The 9484-nt window shown below is 37.0% G+C and overlaps 1 pseudogene; it reads right to left on the bottom strand.

Annotated features, from left to right (window-relative positions):
- Window positions 1-3836: 3836 nt before the first annotated feature.
- LOC102833608 lies at window positions 3837-7240 on the bottom strand (annotated as a pseudogene).
- Between the last annotated feature and the right edge of the window lie 2244 nt (window positions 7241-9484).

Raw genomic sequence — 9484 nt, 5'->3', positions numbered from 1 at the left:
AACCCTGTATAGGAGTTCAGAGGCTTTAAATCTTCAAGAGAGCAGAAACCCTCACTTTCTCCTGAGGAGCAGCTGGTGAATTCAAACGTGAGACCTTGCGGTTGCAGTCCAGTGCTTATCATATGTAGTCACCACACTCTCAATTATAGACTAATGTTTACTTAAGTTGCTCTTTGGTTTATTGTACAATAACATTTATTTTGTTGCTCAAATTGTTCCAGATTTAACAAGTGGGGATGTTTCACATTGAGTCCTATGTCTCTTTACTTAATTGTTTGTTATTGTTTTGCCTTGCTTTTTTTTAAATAGCAGTGTATTAATTTATAGCCTTATAAATTGTACCATACTCATTTTGATATTATTCATTCTTCAAGTCCTTGTTGTTTCTGTTGCTGTTGTTGTGCTATAAGTTAGTTCTGACTCATAGTGAACTTGTATAGGGTTACCAAGGAGAAGCTGGTGGGTTTGAACCACCTACCTTATGGTTAGTAGCCCAGTGGAATATCCTACAGCCCCACACCAAAACTCTATTAGTGGTGTTTATCTCCTCCAAATTGGTTTTGACTCATGATAAGCCCATTTCAAACATAATGAAACACTGCCCGATCCTATACTAACATATTGGACAATATCTTGTTGTGATCCATTGGCTAATTTTCAGAAGTAGACTTCCAGGTCTTTCTTCCAAGTTCTGATGAAGCCTATCTAACACAAGTAATTCTGCTCATATTTGAAATATAGCTGGCATAGCTTCCAACATTATAGCAACATGAAACTACTACAATTGGACAAACAAATAGGTGGTAGCTCTGAGGTACAGTTCCTTTTAGTGCCTAGTTCCTTTAAGTGAATAATTATTCATGTTAGGTGCTTTAGAGTCTGTTTCAACTTGTTGTTGTTGTTGTTGTTGTTGTTGTTGTTAAGTGCCTCGAGTCGATTCACACCCGAGTCAGACCCTACCTGTATAGGGTTTCTGAGGAGCAGCTGGTGAGCTTGAACCACCGACCCTTGAAGTTCAAATGGGTTTGCAGTCCGACACATTAACCCACAGCACCACACCAGGACTCCACTTCTAGTGACCCTATAAACAAGAGAAAGAAACATTGCTAGTTCCAGCATCATCCTCACAATCATTGTTTTGTTAAGTTTAAAACAATTGCTGCACCCACTGTGCCAATCCATCTCTTTGAGAGTCTTCCTCTTTTCCACTGACCATATATTTAACCTAGCATGATGTTCTTCTCCAGGACTCGTCCTCCTGAGAATATGTCCAAATATGAGAACTGTTATCTCACCATCCTGGCTTCTTAGGAGCATTCTGACTGATTAGAGGCATTCCAGTGAAGATTTGTTTGGTCTTTGAACAGTCCAGCGAACATTTAATATTCTTCTTCAGGACCATAACTCAAATGCATCAATTATTCTACATTCTCCCTATTCAATGCCCAACTTTAACATGTGTATGAAGCTGTTGAAAATATCATGACTTGGACCAGTCACACCTTAATTCTCTAGCTAACATCATTGCACTTGCAAACATTAAAGATGTCTTGTGCAGCATAACTGCCTAATGCAATATGTAGTTTAATTTCTTGACTGCTATTTCCATGAGTGTTGATAGTGAATCTAGCAAAATGAACTCATTTACAACTTCAATCTTTTCTCCATTTATCGTTATGCTATTTATTGGTCCAGTAGTGAGACTCGACAGCACTTAAGAACAACAACAACAGTAAGGATTTTTGTTTTCTTTACACTGAAGAATAATTCATACTGAAGACTGTGGTCTTTGATCTTCCTCAGTACGTATTTTATGTTCTCTTCATTCTCAGCAAGCAAGGTGGTATGTGCATATTGCAGGTTGTTACTGAGTCTTCCTCTAATACTGATTTAATGTTCTTAAAATAAACAAACTTCTTGAATGATTTGCTCATCATACAGATTGAATAATTATGGTGAAAATACTCAACCCAGGTGCACATCTTTCTTAATTTTAAACCATTCAGTGCCTTGTTGTTCATTTGGAATGACTGCCTCTTGGTCTATGTACAGGTTACTCATAAGCATAATTAAGTGCCTGGAATATTCATTCTTCACATTCTTGTTCATTGTTTGTCATGTTCCACAAAAAATACACGTGTAATGTAAATAAAGCACAAGCAAACGTCTTTCTGGTAGTCTCTGTTTTCAGCCAAGATCCATCTGACGTCAGCAGTGATGTCCTTAATTTCACGTCCTCATCTAAATCTGGTTTTAACATCTGGAAGTTCCCTGTTAATGTACTGTTGTAGCCATTTTTGAATTATCTTTAGCAAAATTTTACTTGCATGTGATATTAATGATATTTTCAGATGATTTTGCGTTCAGTTTGTTCATCTGTCTCAGTAATGGATACATATATGAATCTCTTCCAACCCGTTGGCCAGATAGTTCTCTTCCAAATTTCATGGCCGATGAATGAATGCCTCCAGTGTTGCATCAGTTTGTTGGAAGATTTCAGTTTCAACTTCAATGCTCATTGAACTTCTTTCATCAGTACCGTTGCCCTCTGATATATATGCTATCTCTCTCTTTCTTTTTTAACTGTTTAAAAGTCAAGTTAATAAAGTTTAACTTACATATCATAAAGTACAGTTAGGTGAGTCTTAACAAATGCGTACTGTCTTAGAAACATGTGCACAATCTAGATCTGTTCTAAGTCGCTCCAAAAAGTTCTATCCAGCCACTTTTAAGACAATTCTCTCCACACATGTATACAATAATAAGCTTTTTTTTTTTTTTTTTTTTTTTAAGTTACCTACAGGACATAATGAGTTTTAATGTCGAATAACAAAAATTCAGTCTAAGTACCAGAAGAACAAAGAAGACAATTTAAGCTACCAAATTCACTAGGGGGGAAAAAAGGACAATAATAAAGCAATTAATTTTCAACACACAGCATGCCAATTTGTAACCTTGCAACAAAGCAACTGAAAATGTTCTTACTAATCTTTCTTCTCAATTATCAGAACTTCCAGTTTCATGGTTGGATCTAACTTCAAGGGAGTCCCAAACAAGAATACTCAATTACTAGAGAGATTCTTTTACCAAAAGCTACTTGGGTCCTATCACAGATCTATCAAAACTTCCAGGTTTCCTGTAAAAGATTTCCTAGTTAAAATGCTACTCTACAAAGCCCATATAACTTTGGGTACACCAAACTTCTGTTAATTTTTGCCAGTTACAATGATAAAATGTCATTTATTTGTTCTGTTTCCCATATTCATTACTTGAGCTCAAGTTGAAATAACACCAAAATAAATTTGGCGTTTGAATCCCCAAATCTAGCTACCACAGGTTTACAATCTACTGTATTTGAAATATTTTTAAAATTTTATTGTTATCTCCATGATTTATTTTTTCATTCTTTCTAGACAGAAAAAAATAAATACATTTACATGGAAGAGTAGATTTAAATGAATAGTCCCTAGGATACTTATAATAGTAGTGGTACAAATGAAGGCAGAGTCTTGTGACATTTGAAATTCAGATAAGTTTATTTAAATTGAAAACACTCTTAATAAAAAAATACTATATTTAGTTAAGGCCCTTTTATTATAAAAATCCTAAGAGTACTAGATAAGGTAGAAATTGTTCTAGGTAAACAAGCGCAGATTTGACTTTGAATTTTTATTCTTTAGAAAAATTTTAGAATAGAGAAAAATTGGGTTGTTTACAGAAAATATCTACATATGTATTCAGAGGTACAAATTTGACAATGGAAAGAGTTAAGTACATGGTGGTATCTCAGGCAATTCTCAAAGAGCTTTGTTAATTTTTTTGGATTTTAAGTGTATCTAAGATACTTCTTCATCCTCAATCTTGGAAGCCAAATAGTACTTTAAGTGTCCGGTATCAGCAATTTTATACTCTACAACAAGTGGTACATCAGCAGACATACTGACTGTAACAGTAGGAGACAATGTAAGGAATTTCCAGTCTCTAATGCAAACGTTAAGGAGCTCTGGTAGCGTAGTGGTTGCGAATCGGACTGCGAACCTTAAGGCCAGCAGTTCGAAACTACCAGGTGCTCTCCGCGGGAGGCGTTCTGCTCCCGTAAAGATTTACAGCCTCGGAAACCCTGTACAGGGTCGCTATGGGTCGAAAACGACTCGACGACTCTTAACAACAACAACAATGCAAACGTTAGTTGACCTGGTTCATTCAGCTCTGTGGTAACTGCCTCCTCCTCTTTATCAACATTATTTATTTATGACAATTTAATTTTTCCATTTCCAAGCTCTCCACTTGTAGAAAATTTCACTCCATCTTTTGCACAGCAAATGATAACAGCATCGCCAATATGACTGTGATCTCGACATATATGTGCAAATTCACCAGAAGGTATCTTAACTACACAGCTGTACTCATGGAATTCCACATCCAATAGCTTCATTTTATTAATCTGAAACTTTTTCTTGATTTGGTGCTTCAAATACTAGTTCCAACGTGTCTATATTATCTTCAGCTCTTAGTGTAATGATATCTTCATTGCCAGCACATTTCAGTATTTTGGACATGCTGGTGAGATTCACGCCCAAAGCCAGGTTGCAATCTCAGCTGTAGGTATGGAAACCCTTGGAGAGCAGACTAAACTGCACAAGGAAGAAGTGGGATGAATCCATACTCTAAAGGAATCCATACTCTAAAGGTTCACGCCGCATGAGCTGATGTCCCAGCAGGTCTCATCGATGAGGTCCTTGAGTTCATCTAGCACTTTCTTCAGGATGGAGACCTAGACCAAGCGAGCCTTTAATGTGGCGGCGCAGTAGCAATGACACAGCTACAGGTAGGTGGAAAGTAAGGAAGTCTAGCCAGCTTGAGTCCTCACAAGGATCAAAGCTTTAGCTGGAGACTAACAGGACCAAAACCAGTCGCTGCCTCTGCAACTGTTTAATGTTGTCGCGTATGGGAGAGTACACTCTCTGCCTAGTTACATGCTATCTCTTGAAAGGATAAATTCCGTCCATTTCTTTTTGGTGCGGTGGGGAATAGTACTTGGAAATCAAGGTCTGGTCATTGGCTGTGTTTATTATTATTGGGGTTTTACTGCCACTAGGCCTTTCATCTCACAGAGCAAACAAATATGAATAGGTTGCAAAAAGGTTGTGTAAAAACTGAATTAAAAGATAGTGAATATTTTCCATAAAAATTTTTGTAGCTCTTACTCCTATATACATAAATATACACTTAAAGCTGTTGGTACTGGTATTTATTTATTATTTATCTTAAAATAAATGTGAGTAATTACTTAACAGACTACTTCTAATCGAGCACCACAGCAGTCTTTCTTCCCTCTCCCCTCCCCTCCTGTCCTTTGTAAATTCTTTCTATGGCAATGAAAAACCTTACTTTCATTATCTATAACTTATAAACTTATTTGTTGGATTTAGGTTATGTAAGAAAACATTTCATAATTGGTTACCCATCTCACTGTGTTGGAAAAAAAACAAGAAGTAGTAGAGTTAGCAGTTTTATTTTTCTCTAAAAAAAAAAAAACACTTAAAATATATACTTAAATCTTTGTAGGACTAGAGGTAAAAGAAAAAAAGAAGAAATATTCTAATCAAAACACAACAGTCATTTAAGTACTGGACTGACCACAATGGTGGTTATTGAAACCCAAAAGCCAATCTTTGGAAAGCCTAAAGAGGGTTGCTAATAAATGGAAACAACCCCAAGGTACTTAATAATAACAACACTAAGTAACTGGAATGATAAACAAAAACAAGGGACTGGAGGTCATAGAACCAGGTGGAACTAGATCTGTCCCACCAGTCAAAAGCAGAAGTGACCAGTGACTTTTGACATGAGAAAGCAGAAACCACTTTTCCATCAATGCCCTTTTATAGTCCCAAAGCCCTCACCCTTCCTGAGAGAAGATTCACAAAAGACTAGTTATTGAGCTGAAGAACACTAATCTGACAACAATTATCATCCTGATGGTAGTGATGGTGATGGGATGTAGAGTGATTCAGACTCAAAGCCACACTGTATAGGGTTTCCAGAGCTGTGGATATTTAGGGTAGCAGAAAGCATCATCTTTCTACTGTGGAGAATTTGGTAGACTTGAACTGCCAAGGTTGCAGCTAACAGCCCAACTTCATTTAGTTGTTAATGAGTCTTCATCCAATTCTGAAGCCATGTTCTTATTCATATAATCTAGTTTCTCAAATATGTGCTAAGCATACAGATTGAACAATTATGGTAAAATAATACAACCATGGTGCACATCTTTCCTAATTTTAAACCATTTAATGTCCCCTTGCTCTGTTAATGCACATGCCTTTTGATCTATATACAGGTTCTTCATGAGCACAATTAAGTGTTCCTTAATTTTCATTCTCTGTGATGCTGACCATAGCTTGTCATGATCCACATAATCAGAAGCCTTTGCATAGTCAGTAAAGCACAGGTAAACATCTTTCTGATGTTATATCCTTTCAACCAACGTCCATCAGCAAAGATGTCTATCACTCAGCATCTTCATCTGAATCCTCCTTGAACCTCTGATAATTCTCTGTCAATTGATGGTTGCAGCCTCTTTTAAATTACCTTTAACAAAGTTTTAGTTGCATGTGACATTTTTTTTATATTGTCTGGTTTCTGCATTCCACTGGGCCATCTCTCTTTCACATGGATAAAAACATGGATCTCTTCCAATCAGTTGGCCAGGTAGGTTTCTTCCAATATCAATGGCATAAATGAGTGAGTGCCGCCAGTGCTGCATTTGTCTGTTCAAAGGTTTCAATTTGTATTCATAATCCCAGTGCCTTGTTCTTTGCCAATGCCTTCAGTGCACCATAGATGCCCTCCTTCTGTATCATTGACTCTTGATAATATGTTTCCTCTTGAAATGGTTGAATATTTTCCATTTCTTTTTTGGTGCAGAGACTCTGTGTGTTGCTTCCACCATCTTTTGATGCTTTGTGCATCATTTAATATTTTGTTCATAGAACGCTTCAATATAGCAAATTGAGATTTGAATTTTTTTCTTCAGTTCTCTCAGCTTGAGAAATACTGAGCATGTTCTTCCTTTTGGTTTTTACATATTATATTTAAAAGCTGTAAAATCCTCCTTATCTACTGACTGCATAAAAACAAATCGTGCCCATAGTTGTCTCATGGATCTTAATTTGCTAACTCCTGAAATATAGTACTGTGTTTATACCCATTTAGGGAAATCTAGCTGAAGCACCATTTTTCATACTTGCTTAGGTCAGCTTTCTATCCAATGCCTTTCTGTGAGATTATATCACACATATTACATAATTTATTTTTAGAGACGCACTTGAATTCTCTGGAGTCTTGGTGTGGTGCACTTGGATAAGCACGGTACTGCTAAACAAACAAATCAGCCACTCTTCAGAAAACTTTACAGGTTTGCTATAAGTTGTATGTTATCATGGTGTTGGAGAAGAATATTAAAATCACCATGGATTGCTGGAAGAATAAACAAATCTGTGTTAGAAGAAGTACAGCCAGAATCCTCCCTAGAATCCAGGATAGCAAGGAAATGCCTCTCATACTTTGCATATATTATAAGGAGGGAAAAATCCCTGGAGAACAGCATCATACTTGGTAATAAAGAGGGTCAACAAATATGAGAAAGACCTTCAATGTGATGGATTGGCATAATGCCACCAGCAATGGGCTCAAGCTTGACAATTGTGAGGATGGTGCAGAACCTGATAATGTTTTCTTATGTTGTATATAGACAACTATAGGCCTGAATCAACTTGATTTTATCTGTCTTATGCTTAGTTTTCTGGAGAAATAAAACCAGTGAAGCATATATATTTATGTATAAAAAGAAATTTCTTACAAGGATATGGTTTCTAATTTTAGAGTCCTATGTTCCCAGTGGAAGAAAGACAGCAAAAGTCTTTCCTGCACATCCATTTTATTGGGAGCAGGCCACACCATAAGTAAGCATCCTTCAATGGACTGGCTGCTCATAACCACTCTTGTAGAGTTAGCTATGCCTGTATTAGGTTTCATCACCATGGAAATAAGCATATCTCAACTGCTAAACCTTTAGAAATCCTAGTCTATTGAAGTTGACACTGAATCATAACCATTTCAGCCCATCCTTGTCAACTTGACACCTATGAACTATTTGCATAATATCTAAATTCAGAAAACTGTAAAGTCATACTTACACCTAACATGATATAATTAAAACACGGACAATAGAAAGTATACTGGCTCCAATGACATCTTATATGTTATAAAAAACAAAGCAAAAATGTTTGATGCTCACATACAAAAAAACTAACAAACCAAAAAACCAAAGGCAATGTATATTCATTTATATGTCCAATGGGTACATTCTGCAAGCTAGTCTCTTGCCTGTAGGCACACAGCCCAATTCAGTCCATGGGCCTACTCCCCTCTTTTACTTATACATCTTCTACAATTACAATTTGACTTTCATAGTTAATTCTAGCAATTATTCATAACTGAAATCATAAAATCATATCAGCATCATTCCTGTCCCCTTTCAAAAGACCCCTCTGGAAAAGAGGAAAACTAGTCAATGGAGATTTTATCATTTCCCCCTCATTCTAAAACTAACAAGACACATGAAAGATTGTAGTCCAGTCACTTCATGTCTTTATGCCCCCCACTGTAGTCCTGGTATGCTGCTGTGGGTTAATGCACTGGATTGCAAAGTCAGTTTGAACCACATGATCAGTGGTTCAAGCTCACCAGCCACTCCTCAGAAACCCTATACAGGGTCACTATGAGTTGGAACCGACTCGACGGCACTTAACAACAACAAGCTCAGTACACTGAAGAGACAAGCATGTTCCTTGATCTCAAAAATGTTCATTCCAGTTGGAATTTTGAGCAACTGCATCCATAAGCAAAAATCTAGTTCATCACATTGCAGCAATTGACACTTGCTCACAGTATCAAACTTCTTCATCTTTTTCTGATCAGGTGTGGTCACAAGTAAGTCATAACCATCAAAGCTAGGTAAAATGGGTACCAGCTGCAAGTTTGGGAGTTCACAGACACTTCCCTGCACTTAAGACCAGATAGTCCTTTCACTCTCAGCCCTATTCTCCATGACCTAGGTTAGTGCCCATGGGCTCAGGAGTTCACACAACTCCTTAAAGTTCAGAATGACCAACTTCCCTTTTCTCTCGCTCATCTCAAGGTCAATGGGTACCAATAGAACATGTTAAAACTCAACCTAGGTCTTTATTGCTGAATAATTTCACTCACAAGTAGACCCAGCTCGTCACCAGCACATATATAAGATCGCCCACAGGTTCTTTTTAATGTTAAGTCCTAGAAGGAGGTTTTCTCTGATGGGCCAACTTTCATAGCCTTGATGCCTCCAGAGTAAAAAGTTTATTTGACTCTCAAAAAAACAATCTTTTTTTCTTTCTTTCTTTCTGATGTCTTTTAGTTATGAACCTTCTGTTCTCCCAGC

The sequence above is a fragment of the Chrysochloris asiatica genome, unplaced genomic scaffold, assembly GCF_000296735.1.
Source record: "Chrysochloris asiatica unplaced genomic scaffold, ChrAsi1.0 scaffold00303, whole genome shotgun sequence".
NCBI lineage: Eukaryota > Metazoa > Chordata > Mammalia > Afrosoricida > Chrysochloridae > Chrysochloris > Chrysochloris asiatica.
Note: the sequence above shows the minus strand (reverse complement) of the source record. Positions and strands in the feature narration are given on the sequence as shown.